Source organism: Panthera uncia, chromosome A2 (assembly GCF_023721935.1).
Source record: "Panthera uncia isolate 11264 chromosome A2, Puncia_PCG_1.0, whole genome shotgun sequence".
NCBI lineage: Eukaryota > Metazoa > Chordata > Mammalia > Carnivora > Felidae > Panthera > Panthera uncia.
The window spans coordinates 33,959,960-33,980,095 of NC_064816.1; the positions used below are offsets into that span (position 1 = coordinate 33,959,960).

At 42.3% G+C, this 20,136-nt stretch overlaps 1 protein-coding gene and 2 long non-coding RNA genes across 5 annotated transcripts in view; 2 read left to right on the forward strand and 1 right to left on the reverse strand.

The window, feature by feature from the left end:
• The window catches only part of LOC125930708 (uncharacterized), a 19,612-nt gene extending 15,306 nt beyond the window's left edge, over positions 1–4,306 (reverse strand). For both annotated transcript variants that reach the window (XR_007460228.1, XR_007460227.1), the window contains exon 1: positions 3,776–4,306. This is a non-coding gene — a long non-coding RNA (uncharacterized LOC125930708). The remainder of the gene's footprint in view (positions 1–3,775) is intronic.
• The window catches only part of TAFA1 (TAFA chemokine like family member 1), a 507,152-nt gene that overhangs the window by 108,377 nt on the left and 378,639 nt on the right, over positions 1–20,136 (forward strand). The gene's annotated exons all lie outside the window — the stretch shown is intronic.
• On the forward strand, positions 13,631–17,217 carry LOC125930709 (uncharacterized). Its single transcript, XR_007460229.1, has 2 exons — positions 13,631–14,414; positions 16,986–17,217. It is a non-coding gene; the product is annotated as an uncharacterized LOC125930709 (long non-coding RNA).

Consider the following 20,136-nt stretch of genomic DNA (forward strand, 5'->3'; position numbering starts at 1 on the left):
GATGGTCATGGCGATGGTGGTGATTGATGGTGGTAATGATTGTGGTGATGATGGTGGTAATGATGGTCATGGCAATGGTGGTGATTGACAGTCATGATTGTGGTGGTGATGGTGATGATGGTGGTAATGATGATGGTGTTGCTGATAGTGGTAGGAATGGTGGTGATTGATGATAATAGTAATGATTAATGGTGGTGGTGATGGTGATGATGGTGATGGTGATGGTGGTGACAATAATGATAGCGAGTGTTTATGATCCAGGTACCGTACTTTTCCTTTAATGCTCGTAATCAGGTACTGATGTCATGTAGTTGTTATTATTATTATTGTTATTATTATTATTATTATTATTCAGGTATTCAACTGGACTAACAGGCTTAGAGAGTTTGCCTTTAGTAGTGGAACCAAGACACAAAGTCAGGCAGGCTGACTCCAGAGGCCGAACACTTTGTTCCACATAGTCATTATACTAATCTAACATCTTGTTTTCCAATTTAAACTCATCAAGATCGGAGGCCATCCAAATCCAATTCTAAGCAAGACTCTACATCCTTCTGCTAAGAGACATAAGAGTGTAATGAATAGAAGACTGTGCTCAGATCCTGAAGTTAATGGCTAAGAGGCAGGACTTCAGCCACAACTTTATGAGCCAGGCAACAATTTTATTAAGTAGACAAGCAATTCACAGGGGACTGTGAACAAGATGATATTGTTTTTTAAAGGTCAAAAACTGGATTCTTGTGGATTTAACTAAGGCGAGAATAGGTATGATTTTAAATCAGCAGCTTTATCCATAGTCACAACAGACTCCCTCCACACATATGCACACATGTCATTCCTGGTTGTCTACCACGTTCTCATGATCCGTTCTTCCCGTGCTTGTCCCCACCTGCTATTATGTGGGCACGCTCCACGGAGAGAAAATCTGGTACTTAGAGCAATACTTTGGGAATCATTTAGACATCCGGAGCTAAGTCTTTATCTCTCACTAGGTTTCCAATTTTCTTCATATTGCTCAGGCTCAGTGAGTTAACTTTAAACTGAGTGCTCCCAGAAAAAAAAAAAATAATAGTCTTTTACTCAAAGCTGATTTCTGGAAAAAGATAGTCTCCCTAGATTAAGTGAAAATGTGTAGCTTTTGTGCTTTGTCACTTAAACCTTGACTTTGACATCAGAATAAATCATGCTAATCAAAACTCTGAAAAGTGTGAAGCTCTTCCTCATCTTTTGGCACCCAGAATTCCCGCAGGGGGCCTTTGCCCCTGAAACATCCCAAATTATACATACAAATTAAATATCCTATACAAAATAGTAAGCAAGACTGAATACTTAATAGGGTCTCCCAATGTGCCTGGAGCTGAGCTAAGTACTTTTTTGTCCCATTTCATCCTCATAACAAACCTAAGAGTGGATGGGGGGCATTGTTACTATCTTTCTGGTGCAGAAGAGTTAGCCAGGGCTCAGAGAGGTTAAGCAACTTGCCTAACATCACACAGTTGGTAAGTGGGAAAGCCAGGGTTTAAATAACCCTTGACAGTCTTGCTCTCTGCTGCTCCTTGTGGTTAGAATTGGAACAGGTGCCACACTAGCCAGTTGTGGAATGAATAAGTCACAGGAATAAAAGGCACAGCGTGGGGAATATGGTCAATGATACTGTAATAAAGTTGTATGATGACAGAGGTAGGTGCACTTGTGGTGGGCAGAACGTAACGTGTAGAAACTTGAATCATTATGTTGTACATCTGAAACTACTGTAACATTGTGTGTCACTATACTCTGTTTTTTTGGGTTTGTTTTTGTTTTTGTTTTTGTTTTTTTTTTTAATGAGCCTTTGGTATAATGGTTAGAAGTTCCCTTCTTGGTTTCACATTAGTTGGATGTACTGATGTCGGTCACTCAACCCCTTCAAGCCCAGTTCTCTTATCTGTTACGTGGAGATCAATACGGCTACTTCACAGGTTTCGTCTATGGTTTATGGGAGGCTCCATTTCTAAAACGTGTTACCTAGGCATCTCTTTTCTTCTTATTGTGTGATCAATACCTTATGTATTTGGCACCTAGGCAAGATGCTGACTCCCTAACCTGGTAATTCTTCTCCAAAGCCCTGACAATTATAAGTTGTGCAATACATGATCCCTGCTAGCAGATTCTGGATTTTAAAAGGGCTCCTGGTGTCTCAGTAATAGTCTTTTCCATCTCTGTAATACAGTGTTTGCCAAACTGGGTTCCATGGCAGTTGCAACCAGGTGGTCTGAGAGGGAAAAAAAAAACCTCCTTCTTGAAATAATTTTGAGAAATGCAGTATAATATTGGCCGGTAACATACCCATTAATTCATTAAAGGCTCTGATAAGTCCTGTGATATAGAAGCCTATACCTGTGTCTGACTACGCAGTGTTTATTTTCTTATTTCTTGGGACAAACGTGTTTTGGTTTGGGAAATACTGGCCTAGAGCCTTAAAGGCTTTTACTTTATTTGTTATTAATTAGTTAACTTTTCACAACAACCCTTCCAGGTAGCCTGGGACAGACCCTGGGATGTAGAACCCACCGCACCTCAGTTAGTTTAAAGAGTTGGCCAACAACAAAGCAGCCATGCATTCAGGAAGCTGAAGCTGGAAGCAAAACTTCCTAAAATCTCTGCCTTGAGTTAGTTTTGAACATAACCCGTTCTCTTTTTTAATTATATAATTTCAGAAATTTCAGCCACTTGAACAGCTTGCTGCTGACATTTGGAGTAGCGAGGCCTTTGGGTAAAAGCCACAAGTGGTTCTTTCTCCAAGATCAGCTCAAATCCTGCCATTTGTTCCCATGTCTGCCGTTGCCCAGACTCACTTGAACCATACAGGCCTCCACAGCAGCCTCTTAAGTCGTCTCCCTGTTTCTCTTATTCCATTGAATCCAAGCCACAGCAGAGCTTGGGGCTTGCCCTTGCAATGCTCTAAAACCTTCGTTAGAGTAAAACCTTGAGTTTGTACTCCAGCCTCCAAAGCTCTTCCGATTTGGCTCCTGTCCACTTCAACCTCTCCTGTCTCGGTTTCCCTGTATTGTCATAGTTCTCTTCCCCAAGCACACCAAGTCTTTTCTGCCTCAGGGCCTTTGTACCTCTGTTTCTTTTGCCTCCAAGACTCTCTTTGCACTAGATCTTTGCAGAGATCGTTCCTTCTCATTGTGACTGTCTCAGCCCAAATATTACGCCCCCTGTAAAGCCCTCCCTGTCACCTCTCCAGCTCATCTCCAGCCCATCACCCTGTCCTTTTCCTTCATAACCTGTTATTCTCTTGTTCATTCATTGATGGACTTGTTTGATGTCGGTCTGTCCCAAAGGATGAGCAGCTCCATGAAGGTAGAGACTTTTTCTGAAGATTCACCATTTTATCCCTAGTACCAGCATAATGCCTTAATAAATATTTTAGGAAACCAGTCCATGTGTAATGAATGAGTTGGGGAATTAGGGTCTCCCTGGGTAATTGTTTGCAGCGACATGGGACTGGTTGCACATGTGATCTTTGAAACCATCATGAAGTAGTGGTTATTTATTTATTTGTTTGTTTATACTCATCAGTTATTCCTACAGCTCCTCTTGGGAGATCCCACATTCTCCCACACTCTGGATGATGCATGATGTCATCTCTCTAGAATCACCCCTGGACTCATACTCATTCCCAAAAGGAGAGTCTGGCTCTAAGGTGGCTGTCAGAACTGTTTGAGCTGGCAGTCAGTTGCCTCTATTCTCGCCAGAGGAAGAGCATAGGTGAATTGCCTTCAAGTCCCACCTTTCCAGCATCTTTATGTTTATTTTCAGATTTCTCACCACCATGCTGCTGCCCTTCTTCAATCTGCTGCTGTACTTACTAGTGTTGCTCTGAGGTGGTTTAAGCAAACTTTTTCGCTGTTGCTGTGGACTGTTAAATCCACAGAGCGAATACAGGTTTCAGCTACTGAGCGCAGGTGGGTGTTTGGTGTTTGGGTGTCTTGCTGCAGGGCGTTGGGCTGCATACAACCTTCAGCATTCAACCTCATGTCTTAGAATCACTGTAGCATTGTGGTTCAAGTTCAGTTTGTAAAGCCCCAGGGGCTGGATGGAATGCAAAACTTGGAGGCATTTCTGATGTCATAGTGGTTGGACTGGACTCTTGGAGAGTGTGGGATTGGGGCTGGGCATCAGAATAAGAGTGGACATTCGTTGAAATGAATAGTGCAATGGAGATGACTGATTAATTGGATTGGATTAATTAATTGGATTAAAAGGAGATCCCTGATTAATTGATTGGAGTAAAGGCAGAGCTATAATAAGTGTTGCTATGAGATTGAATTTTGATGGAGTCATACAACCAAGGCCACCAATATTTACTGATTGAGTATATCTCACGAAGCTTATACTATGCCAGGCTTGTTAATCTATAACCTCATAGAATCTAGCCAACAACCAGATGAGATTTTATTCTTTTATTCATTTACCAGTGGGGGTAAATGTGGCTTTAGAGAAGATTAAACAGCTGTAGAGCAATGCCTTCTAGTTTTACAAAATGTTTATTTATTTATTTTGAGAGAGAGAAAGTGTGTGTGCATTTGGACAGGGGAGGAGTGGAGAGAGAGAGAGACAGAGAGAGAGAGAGAGAGACAGAGAGAGAGAGAATCCCAAGCAGGCTCTGTGCTGCCAGTGCAGAGTCAGACGTGGGGCTCGATCTCACTGACCAAACCATGAGATCATGACCTGAGCCGAAATCAAGAGTCAGACACTCAAACGACTGAGCCACCCAGGTTTCCCAAGGCATGTGCAAGAGGAGAGAGTAAGTATGCAAACTAGGCACTGGGGGTGGGGGGGAAATTTGGAGATTTCAAAAGCAAATAGATCCAATGGCCTGAAAGGGAACAAGGCCATAGTGAGTCCTTAGAGGGAGAAGGGGGTTCAATCAGGAGACCGACACTCAAGTTGCCTTCAGACTCTTAGTGGGATGAGTTTCTACAAGGACCCCTGATAGGTGTGTGTTTGTGTGCACGTGCATGTGTGTGTGTGTGCGTAAAAAGTCGTTTCTTTGCCAACTATAATTTAAATATCCACATATTTCCTTTGTTAGCCAGTGTCGTTTTGAGAGACAAATTTAATTCTGGGTTGTTGTTTTCTTCAGGTAGATGGTGCTTACTGTCAGTCAGTGTCAGTGGCCTATTGGAATCCATCCAGGGTATATTTTCTTAAAGTATTTAAATTGGGTTTAGCTTTAAAAAAAAAAAATGACATCCGGAAAGTTAGACCTTCCTTGGCTCTTTTCTAAAATATCTACTGGCTTAAGTAAGCAAGTGACTATAGACTCCGCTGTTTATCTGGAAAAGTTCTGGGTATTGGGGGAGGCAAAAAAGGAGATGTAAGCGATAAGGTCTCTAGCCTCCGGGACGCTATCATCGCATTGGGAAGACAAAGGAACGAATTCTGACTCCTTTTTCTTTCTTATTCTAACGCCATGGAGGTTTCAATTGGGCTGGTTTTGACTTTGTATGACAGAAGCCCTAAGTAAAACTGGCTTAAAGAAGATTCACAGTAATTTTCTTTTACATAAACAAGAAACCAGGACTTGAATCACTGTCTTCAGGTTAGTGAAGTCTCTTAACCCCTGGTCTCTATCTTCTGAGTTCCTCTCTGATTATTATGACCTGTCACCCACCTTTCAGCCCTGAGATGGGTGTGCAGGCAGGTGAAAAAGTAAGAAGACACAGACTGGCCAAAGGAGACCCTTTTAGAAAACTTCGCTGCAAACCTTACCCGAAGCTTTTGATTACATGTCACTCACCACACATGTCTGTACAGCAGCCTGGCAAGTGTAGTAGTGAAGCTGGGCATGTTGCCACTTGTTAGCAAAGAGCCGGGGAGAGTAGATTTCAGATGGTCGTCCAGCAGTGTCTGCCATAATGCATCTCCGGGATACCTAGCCCAGGCCAAACAAAGCCTATATCATTTCTTCTCTGATGCTGTCCCAGTCCTCAGTGATGGGGCACGTGCTTTGCGTGGCTGCGGTCCCGCAGCTGAATTTTGTCATTTCCTGATTTTCTGGCAGCATGGAGGAAGAAACACACACTCTGCAGGAGTCTGCAAGACCCAGGTTTGAACCTTCAGCTTGGCCAGAGTATGGAAGAATAGGCCTTGGCAAGTTGCTTAACCGCTCTAAATCACTGTTTTCTTCTCCTCCTCCCTCCCCTCCTCCTCCTTATTCATCATTATTATTATTGTTGTTGTTGTTGTTTATTTATTTATTTTTGAGAGAGAGATCGCAAGCAGGGGAGTGGCAGAGAGAGAGGGAGACACAGAATCCGAAGCAGTCTCCAGGCTCCGAGCTGGTGGCACAGGGCCCGATGAGGGGCTGGAGCTCGTGAACCGTGAGATCATGACCTGAGCCGAAGTCGGTCGCCTAACCGACTGAGCCACCCAGGCGCCCCTAAACCACTATTTTCTTGTTTGTAAACCACCATGGAGTTACTTTGAGGACCAAACACAGTTATGAATATAAAGGATCCAGCCTCATGCTTGGAACATAATAGATACTTAAGAAATGTCAGTGGTATTTGTTGCATGCTCAAAGCTAGAAGCCGATTCTTGAAGGATTAGATCATGAGGGCTTGCTGAATAGCAGTTTATTTGAACAAGTCTTAACTGAGTCGCAATCACCGTTTCTTTGTTCCTTCCAAAATATCAAGATTCTCTTTCCATTTTACATTGAAACAACCTTAGGTATGATGATAGATGTATATGGTTCCTGCATATTTAGGGTATGTGTGTGTATCTCGTTCCCCCTTAAACATACTTCCTTTCTCTGAAACCTGAGCTGCTATGCTGAGGTCTAATAAAGGAACCTAAATTTACTTACATAGTCTTGAAATAATTTTGGGGGCGCCTGGGTGGCTCAGTGGGTTGGGCGTCTGACTTCGGCTCAGGTCATGATCTCACGGTCCGTGAGTTCGAGCCCCGCGTCGGGCTCTGTGCTGACAGCTCAGAGCCTGGAGCCTGTTTCAGATTCTGTGTCTCCCTCTCTCTCTGACCTTCCCCCATTCATGCTCTGTCTCTCTCTGTCTCAAAAAATGAATAAACGTTAAAAAAATTTTTTTTTAATAAAAAAAAAAAATAATAATTTTTAACCAGCAGAGAAAAAGGCTGGACTCCAGAAAGGTAAACTTGTACTTATTCCTCTGATTTGGGCCGATGCCTTTTTTCAAGAAAAAGAGAAGAGTCAAAACTAAAGCAGCTCACAATGGACCTTTATTTCCTTCGCACTGGCAGAGGTCCCAAGTTAGAACTCTATGAGTTGATCCCACTGTAAGTAAACCTGATGCTCTGAAACCAGAGGAAAAGCTTTAAACACAGGGTTTTCATTAGGGTTCTCTTAAATACGACAGTGTCTACATGCTTTTGAAATGTGCTTTGATTTAAATACAGACAGCCAGGATGCAGCTCTTCTGGAAAGCCAGGCCCCCCCACGAAGGGACAGAGCCTTTTCTGGAGACCTGCAGAACCCTGTTGTATTTAAATGAGCAGGGGCAGAATCATGATTGCTCTGGGGCTGCGGCAGCATTTCTGCTGACAAGCTGCATGCCACTTTTCTGTAGTGACTATTCTTTACCTGGAACAGCTTCTCCATGGCAACCCCATTCACAGAGTGCATTTGTTACTTCTCTTTTTTTTTTTTTTTTAAATGAGCAGGTTGGGAAGGAAACGAAATATATATGTTTTGGGTTCCTAAATGGAGAAAGGGGATGGGGTGAACAACAGACCCTGGGGGAAAAGCAGGGGATTTTTTTTTTCTTTTTCTTGATTTGTCTCCTTCTTGGGTGGATACAAATCAAAAAGGTGTAATTAAAAAAATCACCTGGTATGTGGGATTCTCTCCTACTTCAGTGAGCATTCTGATGAGATATAGTGTGGATCAATTAATTTGTTTCTCAGTTGATAGTGAATTTTGGCCCAGTGGTTCGCTGAAATTTCAAAGGGTACTTTCATTCTGCTTTTCACCTGTTTGTTAAGGACCTGCCATCAGCCACTCAGGCCCCAAGGATTTGGCTGAGGGGAAAATCTCATAATAGTGTTTTCAAGGATACAAGTTTTCAAAAGACAAGAGTGAAAGCACCAGAATGATTTTTCCATTATGTCAGGGGTTTATTGTTTCCCAAACTAGTTTCTCAAGGTCTAGAAATAAGAGTACTTCGTAGGAAAATCTTTCCTTTCCCTCATAATACGTTAAGAGACTTCTAGGCACAGAAAGAAACAAAACAAAATAAACAAAAACCCTCAAGCATTCAGTCACTTCACATTGTTTCATATAAATACCTTGTTTTTTTGTTTTCTTCCAAATCTCCTGTTTTTCATTGTCCCTTCAACTTTATGATTAGATGAAGGAGTGAATGTCCTGTCAGATGACATTCAGCCAGAGAGAGTTTGATCTTAAGTCAAGAGGGCGTATCTATCCCACATCACAGCTTGCTTGTGAGTCCCGATAGCCGTAGGAATGCACAGTGGAAAGTCCACAGCACCAGCCCTGTGGCAGACATTCAGTAGTATTGCTAAGTGCTCCATTGTTGTTATTATCAATAGTTGGTTTCCATAATAGTGAGGTTGTACTTAGTTGGGCACTGAATCACTGCAAATTTTTTCAGGTAGAATTAGGATATATTTGACATTGCTAGAAGTTTCTAGGACTGGGGGACTTGACGCTCCAAATGCCATCATCCAAGGGGGAAATTGTGAAGAAAGCAAGGATGTGCAAATTCCTCTGTTCTGTGAATCACTCTCCTTGAGTGTGGCCACGTAGAATCCAATTGTATTTGTCCAATATTTTAGATTTGCACTGGTGTACCTTTAGAATTCTGGAAACTACCAGCGTATTTTAATTGTATTTAATGAGTTCCATGGGGAAATGAATTTCTACTACATTGTTGCATCTATCATTATATATATTTATTTATGTTAACACATGCAGATATTGACGTACCAAATACGAGATCAATTAACCTTAGAAATTAATTGTGCATTTAAAGAGCAGTAAGAGGAGAAATATGCACCATTGGAAATTAGAGTTGGGGACTGGTTCTGTAAAGTGAGCACTGTTTCAATAATATGTGGGGATGAATAATTCCCCCTGAAATACCAAAGTGACAATGTACTGGAAGCATTGCTTTCCTCTGCAGAATTTGCCAGGAATTCAGTGGGAGACAAGTGCCATTATGGGGAAATATTGATTCACTGTAGGCACAATGTGTCTTGTTATTATAAAGACAAGAGTCTGTGGTCTTTTGTCAGCTTCTTCTTTTTAAACTAAATGTATGGAATTGTTCATTGTAATTGGGATATTTAGACTGCTTTTTTAAATAGGATGAACGAGAAGGTTTCTGGAACCTCAACAATTTTTTCACAACCAGAATACCCTAAAAAAAAAAGTTGAGTTCCTACAGTGATGCCAGATCTGACTTCCGCATTTTAATAATGCCTGGAATCTGGTGTAGGATTCCCTTCCAATTAACAAGCCTCATCTTACCTGCACTCATCTATTTCTGTCCCAACTCATGTCAACACAGGAAACTGAACATAGAGTGGTTAAGACTACGAGCTCTTCAGCAGTGGCTGGCTCTTCTGTTTATTAGCTGTATGTGATCTTGGACCTACAGCTCATGTTTTCGTATCTGCAAATGAGGATATTAGTGGTACTTAACCCATGGAGCGGTTGTCAGGACTAAATGAAATAAGGCATGTGAAATTCTAAATAAGTCCTTCCTAAACACTAGGTGTCAACCAACACCACTTTCCTGTGCTACCTTGGACTTGGTTTGACTCTTGCATCTCAAACTGCAGTGGATATCGTGTAGTAGATAGGAGCGAGAACAGTCTTGGGCTCCAACCAATCACATTGTCTGTCTATTCACATCTTGAGTGGGAGGGTAATTTGGGGACAACCGCACTTGATGTTAGTCATCACAATTGATTCAAAAGGGGCAGCTGATTTGGGGACCAGTGTTCTTTGTTCATTGCCTATAAAGGTGATACTATCCTAAAGCTTTGAAGGAAGAGGACAGGGTCTCTTTCAGAAGCAGCTGAGTATGTTACTCTTTTACTAGAATATCAAAATGAATTTTCTGTTCCAGAAACTCCTTCCAGATTAAACTACTGCATTTTTTTTCATTTTTTAAAGTGTATTTATTTACTTTGAGGGGAGGGAGAGAGAAAGAAGAGAGAGAGAATCCCAAGCAGGCTCCATGCTGTCAGCGTGTAGCTCAACTCAGGGCTCCAACTCACAATCCTGAGATCATGACTTGAGCTGAAAACAAGAGTGAACCACCCAGGCGCCTCAGCTTCTGCGTTGATCAAGAATCATACCCTTTTCGGGCTAGTATCCAAAATCTATAAAGAGCTCACCAAACTCCACACCCGAAAATCACATAACCCAGTGAAGAAATGGGCAGAAAACATGAATAGACACTTCTCTAAAGAAGACATCTGGATGGCCAACAGGCACATGAAAAGATGTTCAACGTCGCTCCTTATCAGGGAAATACAAATCAAAACCACACTCAGATATCACCTCACGCCAGTCAGAGTGGCCAAAATGAACAAATCAGGAGACTATAGATGCTGGAGAGGATGCGGAGAAACGGGAACCCTCTTGCACTGTTGGTGGGAATGCAAATTGGTGCAGCCTCTCTGGAAAGCAGTGTGGAGGTTCCTCAGAAAATTAAAAATAGACCTACCCTATGACCCAGCAATAGCACTGCTAGGAATTTATCCAAGGGATACAGGAGTACTGATGCATAGGGGCACTTGTACCCCAATGTTTATAGCAGCACTCTCAACAATAGCCAAATTATGGAAAGAGCCTAAATGTCCATCAACTGATGAATGGATAAAGAAATTGTGGTTTATATACACAATGGAATACTACGTGGCAATGAGAAAGAATGAAATATGGCCTTTTGTAGCAACGTGGATGGAACTGGAGAGTGTGATGCTAAGTGAAATAAGCCATACAGAGAAAGACAGATACCATGTGGTTTCACTCTTATGTGGATCCTGAGAAACTTAACACAAACCCATGGGGGAGGGGAAGGGAAAAAAAAAAAAAGAGGTTAGAGTGGAAGAGAGCCAGAGCATAAGAGACTCTTAAAAACTGAGAAAAAACTGAGGGTTGATGGGGGGTGGGGGGGGGGGGAGGGTGGGTGATGGGTATTGAGGAGGGCACCTTTTGGGATGAGCACTGGGTGTTGTATGGAAACCAATTTGACAATAAATTTCATATATTAAAAAAAAAAAAAGAATCATACCCTTTTCTCTTCAGTCGCCTTGAATGATACCCACTACATTTGGATTGCACATTTCTTAGTGGGGGAAGTGCATATATCATTCGTTCTTCCCTCCTCAACCCACGAACGTGTTCTGATTGCCCATAGTAGGCAGACAACCCATGTCTGACCAAAACAGATTAAATCCTTAGCCTTTTACAAGAGTGAAGGGGAAAGATGCATTTTGGTCTGTTGGCCTTGACAGTGAGAGGATATATATTTGGAGCTGTTGGAGTCACCCCTGCAGAAGGCCTTGCTGAGAGCAAAGTCAACACAAAAGGAAGTAAAGCCAAGAGATAGAAACAGAGTCCCCATGATCTCTTTTCATCAGCTAGATACCACCTGGCCTAAAGCTTTGCACTGGGCTTCTCATCTGGAAGGAGAGTCCATTGATGTGTTCCTGTTTATTCCGTCAGGCAGTTTTTGTTAACTTTCAATCACCTGCCATTGAAAGAGACCAGTTCAGTGAAGTTTCTCCTCATTCTGAGATATCTACCTTCACAGGTCATTTCTACTTTCTTTGAGCAGTAGGCATTATACGAGATTCCTTCAATTGTCCCTAAAGAATCTGAGGTCACTGAGCTTACTAACTGTTGAGTTCTGCCGTTCTACCTGTAGATCAATGGGATGCCATAGATCCTGCATGCAATATTGTGAACAAACAAAAAATTTTCCAAGACAAGGAAAACAGAGATTATTTCAAGGATATTCTCTTTTATACATGGGGAAATACTAATAATTAATAGAAAATGTCTTTATATCTCATTCAAGCTTCTCAAAATCTAAAAAGAGAGGTATGATGTCAATCTCCATTGCATATGGGGAACGGCAGAGCTTGGAGAAGTTAGATAAGTTGCCCAAGATCCCATGGTTAATGGCTGCTATATCTGGGATTCAAAACCATATGATCTGATTCGCACATGACATAAAGATGAGCTAGAACCTTGTAACCTTCTTCATGCAGGGGCACCTTTAATCCAGACCCCTTGTGCTTTGATGTGCAACCCAGAGCTCTTCCCTCAATTCTGTTTCCATGGTGCACCCTGCATCGACACTTCTTGAATGTTCTTGCATCTACTGGGGGTGGGAAGCCTTCTTCCAGACCTCAGCTTCAGATGCTGCCCACCCAACCATCTGTGGCAACAGATTTGTGTGTTATCAATTAAAGTCTAAAGGAAGTTGGTGAAGCCTCCTACTCTAACAGGATGGGCTAAAGCAGTTCCTGTTAAAACAGAAATGGGTTGTGTCTGTGATATTGGTAATTGGTAGCTTTCCAAGAGCACTTTAAATACACCCCATGCCATGAATTGCTCAGCTCTGATTCTCTTTAAGACTTTCCTCTCAGAGGTGGCTTATTTCCAAGAAGTGGACCACTACATAACTAAATAGGGTTGCCCTTGTGGGAAGCAAAGCAACATCCATAATTTGCAGAATTTACCTCTATGATTTTCTCTTTGGGACTCACTTTGGAAACCACAGTTACTTTTTATTGTATAAAATCTTCACACATATGGCACGCCATGCCCCAATTACAGTCACAAAGATTCCTTGGTTTCAACTATTCTGGAAGACTATCCATGTTTTTGAGATGCCTTACCCAGGGAGCACCAAAATATCAAGTACACAAAATAACCAGTAACTTTAAGATAGACCATCTTAGCACATGCCCTTAATTTGGTGAAAATCCACCTAGGTTTTTATATAACCAGATAATTTGAATTTTTACATAGAGACTTTTAAAACATATGAAGCATCTACCAACTGCGATTTTCTGTGGTAGACCCTGAGAGAGTAGAGATTCGCCGTATACGGTTTCTGCCCTCATGGAATTATTGTCCAATAGCTAAGCCCAGCTAGTCAGTAAAGAGTTAAGTCAGTATGACTTAAAAAAAAAGGATTCTGCATATCCTTTAAATGTCTTATGAAGAAATGTGTTTCTGAAGCATAGAACTTTAGCCTACTATGGGTAGGCACTTGTATCAACAAATATTGTGTTACCTACCTTCCCATCCACACTGTGACAGCAATATACAAAGGATGACTGCCCTTCTCTCTTCTGTAAAGTTTCTCCACCTTGGCCTATTCAATTTTGGGGCAGATAATTTTTGGCTGCAGGGCTGTCCTGTCACTGTGGGGTATGTAGCAACATCCCGGGTTCGACCTTCTAGATGCCAGTAGTGAACTCCTCTCCAGTCTTAACAACGAAAAAAGTCTCCAGACATTGTCACGCGTCTCCTGGGTGAATGGCGGGGGGGGGGGGAGGAGAGAAGGCAAAAAATGGTCAGTTGACAGCCAAAACCAAGACAAGATGTGTAAGAGTGGACAGGTGTTTGCAAAGTGTTGATCCACAGAAAAACCTGTCTTCCAGTATTCTGTAAAATAGAATAAACTCGCTCTATCATGGTCCATATTATTGGGGAAAGGTGAATAATTCCTGGAAACAGAGGAATGGACGCACTGACTTCTCAAAATCCCTGCTGACCCTAGAATTCTAGAACACCGTTCATCTGTGACCTGGCCTAATTCCTCTCTCTCCCTGTCCCTGTGGCCTGTACTAATGATAGGGCTTGCCGAGCTGTCGCACTATCCAGAATGCCCTTTATGTCAGCAGGAAACCTGGAGGAGACTTTCTTTTCTTCCTTTTTTTTTTTTTTTAGTAGGCTTGGCAGAAACATTTTTTTTTTTCAAGAGAGAGAAAAAAAATCAAATTTAAGGACTGTGGAAAAATAACTTTCTGTGCTCTTAGGTACCAGAATCGACCATTTGTCAGAACCAAATGTCTGCTAAAGTGTGAAAAATTGTTGGAAGGCATTTTCTAAATTTTGTTATTGTGGTTCTATCAATTCATTTCCATGAGCCCTCTCATTTGTGTCTGTTGGCTGTCCAGGCCAGGCTGGCCAGCTGAGAAGTGGATCTACTGTCTTTTATTCTCAAGGTCCTGACATTCATCTGACGGTTGGGAAGGTGGCTATGCTGTAGTGGAGAGAGCTCAGAGTATGAAAGTTTTAAGACCTGGTTTTGGATCTCACCATCATCACTTCCAGGCTTCAAGATCTCAGGAGAAGTTCTTAAATCCCTGGGACTTACCTTGTCCCTGAACATGTAAGTGGTGAAAGTCTCCACTGGACTATGGTGAGCGTAAAACAAGAGAGTAGCTATTTGAAGATTTTTAAATGCCTATGGAAATTATCTGTTAGTGTGATCAGACAGTGTAATCATGTAGCAAATATTTTTTCATCATTGTCTGCTTATGCAGTGTTTTTCAATTTTAAATTGGGCAAAACCTAGTCCCCTAAGAACACATTCTAGCCATGCCTTTCATATTATTAACCTCTCTCTTCAGGTATGATCCCTGAACTCTCCTGTAATTTCTCACCTCAATAATCTATCCTACAGATCTTTTTCTTAATTCAGCTTTTCTGTAGTAAGACCATGGTCTCAGCATTAGATCAAGAGTCTAATCCCACGTATGTTATTATCAATTCTTTGACCTTGAGCATGACATCTTTTATAAACTCATAGCAACCTCTGTTTCATCAAAAATGAGGGCAATAACAGATTATATCTTAGAGTGTTGTCATACTGAGAATATAAAATAAAGACTGTAAAGTGACATCAAGGTGCTAGACCCTATTAAGTTCTCAAAAAGTATTAACAGTTATCGATGAGCTTGACTCAATTAAAGCTCTTTGACAGGACTCATGTATGAAGTCTCTATAATCTACATGGTATGGTGTCAATTTTGAAAATATTTCTTTGGTTGACACAACTCTGGGGGACCGTGTCTCCTTTATGTTCTTTGTGCCTGATGCCCCTGGAGTTGTGCCACCAGAGTCTGAGCTGTCCTTGTCCATCAGTGGAGCGCACAAGGTGTGCTACAGGAAGTCCTCCTGTCGACCCACTGGTGACATCTGCCTCAAAGCCAGAATGATGAAACCTGGGAAGGGGTTGAAAAAATGGTGGATTATAGCAAGGTTTCTTAAGTTTTTTTTTTTTTAATTTTTTTTTAACGTTTATTTATTTTTGAGACAGAGAGAGACAGAGCATGAACAGGGGAGGGTCAGAGAGAGAGGGAGACACAGAATCTGAAGCAGGCTCCAGGCTCTGAGCAGTCAGCACAGAGCCTGACGCGGGGCTCGAACTCACGGACTGCGAGATCATGACCTGAGCCGAAGTCGGACACTCAACCGACTGAGCCACCCAGGCGCCCCAAGGTTTCTTAAGTTTTAACGTGCCTGTGACTTCCCCGGGAATCTTGTCAAAATGCTGATGCTGCTTCCTTGGGTCTGGGATGGGACCTGAGACTCTGCGTTTCTAACCACCTCCCCAGGAGGCGGGTGAGTATGGTGCAGGGACCTCGCTGTGTCAAGAGGCTCTAGACTAGGAAGGTCGTCTTAATCATATCTTTCTTTGGATGCAGTCTTTCTCTTTAGTAGGTGCCTTGTGGCTCCTGTTGAATTCAGAGCTGATGAAAACATCCCTCCTTCTCTCCTAGAATTCATTAGGTCAGTATGCAACAAGAGTCCCAGGAAATGTTCAACACCGAAAAGACTTTGGAGTGAAATAAGTTTGCCAAACTCTATCAACTATGGTTCCCCATCTTGGAGAGTCACATGATGCGTGAATATATTAAAAACTCTGAGAAACCCTACTGGGGAAAAAAACAACTAACAAAACCCTTTTACATGGTCAAATGTAGAACTTCCCTTACATATTTTCCAAGTGTCTTTTGACTGGATTCGTTACATCAGATATTTGGGAGGGTGCAACCTTGATATCAATAGTTGTTAAACTCTCTCCAGGAGATGCTGATGTAGAATGGACGTTGGACAACGCTGGACAGGAGGGAGAGATTCTCCTAACAGAGTACATCTGGGGACAGCTCAGAAGTCGAAATAGCGTACCTGCTAACACATTGTGATCAGATGCTAAACGTGATAACTTCTGAAGTGTTAGACCTACCTCTATACGATAGGTTTCTTGTCTAAACAGACTTACATGACTTAAATCAGGCTGGGAACATGGGGACACTGGCACTAACAGATTGGATGGAGAAAGAGCAAGAGGACTTTTAAATACTCCCTAAAGCCTCCGTGCTATTGAATGCATGTCTCTATCTGTGTCTGCTATCGGCCCAGAGCTAAGAATTTCCTTGCAGCCCTTGAAATATTTGAAAGAGAAATGTTTTCCATACCTGCACTGGACATCAGTTCCATGCCTGGCTCTTTCATCCACTTAAAGATGCATTACTCGCAAAGACATTTAGCCCCCCTGGATGTAATATTCCTTGGGTGTCGGATGCCATTTGCATCTACCCTGTCTCCTTCTCAGTCCTAGTGTGCAATTGAAATGTGAGCTTGTGTAGAGAACACACTTGGTAAACTGTTCCACCAAATGCATCTAAAATACTACAACCTGCTCTTATTCTGAAAGAAATACGTCCTCTCCCTTGCTGAGCATTAAGTAAAAGGTGTGGTGTCTTTGATTACCTGCTGCAGAAATTTGAGGAAAAGCAGGACCCTTGTGCTCCTGTCAGTGCTGCTTGTATTTGACGGCTGCCCAGTGCCTGGGTGCACAATGGTCCTCTGCGGAAGAGTCAGGAGCAACTTTGTTATCTGGTATGTCTAATTAATTGCTACAGATCAATTTGCTTATCATTTGCTTCTCTTACAGGTTACTTATTTCTGATGAATGGTTATGACCAAAGATGGATCCATATTGTGCTACAAATTTACCCAACCACTGATAAAAATATGACCTTTTTATGACCATTCCAAGGAACACGGCAGTCTGTACCTTGCTGGAAGCCTCGCGTATTTAACCTCCCTCGTCCATGTCGTTCCAATGAGCATTTTCTACCTGCTGGGTCCCTCATTAACGCGCAATAAACATCGACACAAGTTCAGATGAGTTTGTCTAAGAAATTGTATGTTGTCATTACTGTGTATTTGCATTGTCCTCTCTTCCTAAATTTCAGTGATAGGAACCAGCATGCAGGCAGACTCGAGACTTAGCATCTGTGAAATGACTGGTACTTGAGAAAGTTCTGGGGAACGTTACAGAGATTTCAGACAAGCCTTTAGTCTCTGTCCCTCAAGCTTCCCAGCTTTGTCTCTGTCAGGTCCCCTGCTGGATCCCTCACAACTCTGGTAACTTTCAAAGCGGCCTCCTTGTTCACCGTCATCAAGCAGCAGAGATATCTGTGTGCCTCTGGCTAGCCCTCTTTGGAGAGGTAAAGCTAGAATGATGCACAGGCCATCTCTTTACAGGAGAGATTTTTTTTTTAATTTTTTTAACGTTTATTTATTTTTGAGACAGAAACACAGCATGAACAGGGGAGGGTCGGAGAGAGAGGGAGATCCAGAATCTGAAACAGGCTCCAGGCTCTGAGCTGTCAGCACAGAGCCCGACGCAGGGCTCGAACTCACGGACCGCGAGATCATGACCTGAGCGGAAGTCGGACACATAACCGACTGAGCCACCCAGGCGCCCCGAGATTTTTTTTTTAATCAAGAGCAAATTTATTTGAGTCCAAGATGCCTTGTGAAAATCAAATCCCCAACATTACCTGAATCAGAATACCCAAATGGAAAAAAAAAAAAATCTGCTAAATAAAATTAAAAGCCGAAGATGTGGGATTTTTACACAAAATAATTTTTTAATTAACAGTATTCATTTTTTGTGTCCCTTTGAGGTAAAGCTGCTGTTATTACTATGCCTACTACTGGCGGGAAAACCGAGTGCTCATATCTGGAAGTAAACTAGGCAATTCACGTGTGTTATCTCACTTCCTTGTCCTACCAACCATGTGCGATAGGTGATGTTTTTACCCCTATTTTCTGGCTCAGGAAACTGAAGCTTGGAGAAGTTAATAGTTAAGCGTTCACTAAGCTCTTAGTGCCAGCCTTTACTCCATCTTCATGCAGTGTACCTATATTAACTCAATTTTTTTTTACTTTTATTTGCATTTATCTTATGCAGCAATGTACTCCCGGACCTTAAGTTTTTGCATCTTCAGTTTCTTCTGGGATGTCTTTTTCTTCTGTGCAACCTCCTCTTCCGGTTTAGGAACATTCTGCTCTTTTTCAGTGAGGACCATCTCGGTGTGGCAGGGAGAGCTCATGTGTGGGTTAATCTGACCGTGGACCCTGTAAGTTCTACACCGCATCTTGGGGGATTTGCATGCGTTTTTAAGCATGTGCAGTAAAAATTCAGCACTATTTTTGGGCACTGACCCTGTGTCCTGCCCCACTGTCTGGCCTGGGAGCACCTGTCACCTCTGCCATTGTAGCTTGTAGCAATGGAATGGCCCACATCGCTTCTGCAAAGCGACATCCTTCAGATACTTGGGAGCTTTTCTGATGTGCGTACCCTTGATGGCCTGGGCAGTTGCACATGTGTTCCTAAAGTGAACACGAAGATCGGGACCTCTTGATTTGCATGATTTTGTAGGGTTTTCTGGGTCAAGTGAATAGCACACTATTTTCAGGGATCACCTCAGGTTGCTTATGGGAAGAGCTATATCAACTCAGTGAACTCAAACTTAATGACCTTGTGAGGTAGGCACTCTTGTCATTCTGTTAATACTCGAAGAGACTGAGGCGTAGCGTTTTTTAAAAACTTAGCTCTCGTTTCTAGACTTGGGTAGCAGTATCTAGACCAGACTCAGCTCATGTGTTTCTGAAGCTGGTGGGTAAGCAAACATAGGGAATAGTAGGGAGTCAGAAGTCGGAAGCATAGGAGGTGGAACTCGGGGGTAGGTTGTCTGCAATACTTTGGTCCTTTACCCTGACGTCCAGCTCCATGTAAAAGCTGTGATTTATTTCATTTGAGATGCTGCATGAAAAATGAAGCAGAATCTCTAGTGCTGAGAGGCAAATACTGTAATCATCTGCATGACTCGATTCTCTATTCCAGTAATATGAAAATTGTCAATTATGGATGAATTATGGATGCTACAGATCCCTGTAATTTGTGGCTGCAGTTTTGTAAACACGTGCAGCTGCCTTTAATTTTATTTTACCAGTCGTGTAATTCATTAACACACACCTGTAGTTACCAAAGATACAGAAACTAATGGAGCTGGTTTCCAGTTTCCACTGTTCATGTTTTGTACACCTCCTTGTTTAATTAGCACAGAATGGAGAAATTTGTTCAAAACAGATGCGTCCCAAGAAGGAGCCTGGTGATTATCCTTTAAGAACATACTCGAATTCCCCCCTCGGCCATTGACTTAAATCATTGCTTTATCAGCCCCAAACCAGGCATTTTAGAAAAGGAAAAAAATTGTCGAATTGATTTTTTTTGCAACTGTTATGGCAGCAAAGGCTAATCATTAAAACATGGATTTTGGAGATAGCCAGTGGAGATCCTTAGAGTCAGAGCCGTGGTTTGCCCAACATGTCTGTGGGCAAAGGCCAACCAAGTCCTCACCTATGAAATGAGGGAGTGCAACAGTGACTGACAGCGAGTACTTGTTTTAGCCTTCCTCTTGTTTTTCCCCCCCCAGTGTACTGAAATTGATAGGTTGGGGTGTATATAATTATTACTTCTCCTCACTGTCAATGCTTGCAGAAATATCCAATGTTTTGAATCCTTTTTCTTCCTGCAAAACATCCTCATCTTGCCATTTTTTTAGATGTTTATTTAGTTTTGAGAAAGACAGAGAGAGAGTGTGAGCGGGGGAGGGACAGAGAGAGAGGGAGACACGGAATCCGAAGCAGGCTCCAGGCTCTGAGCTGGAGCCTGATGAGGGGCTCGAATTCATGGATCGGGAGATCACGACCTGAGCCAAAGTCAGATGCTCAACCGACTGAGCCACCCA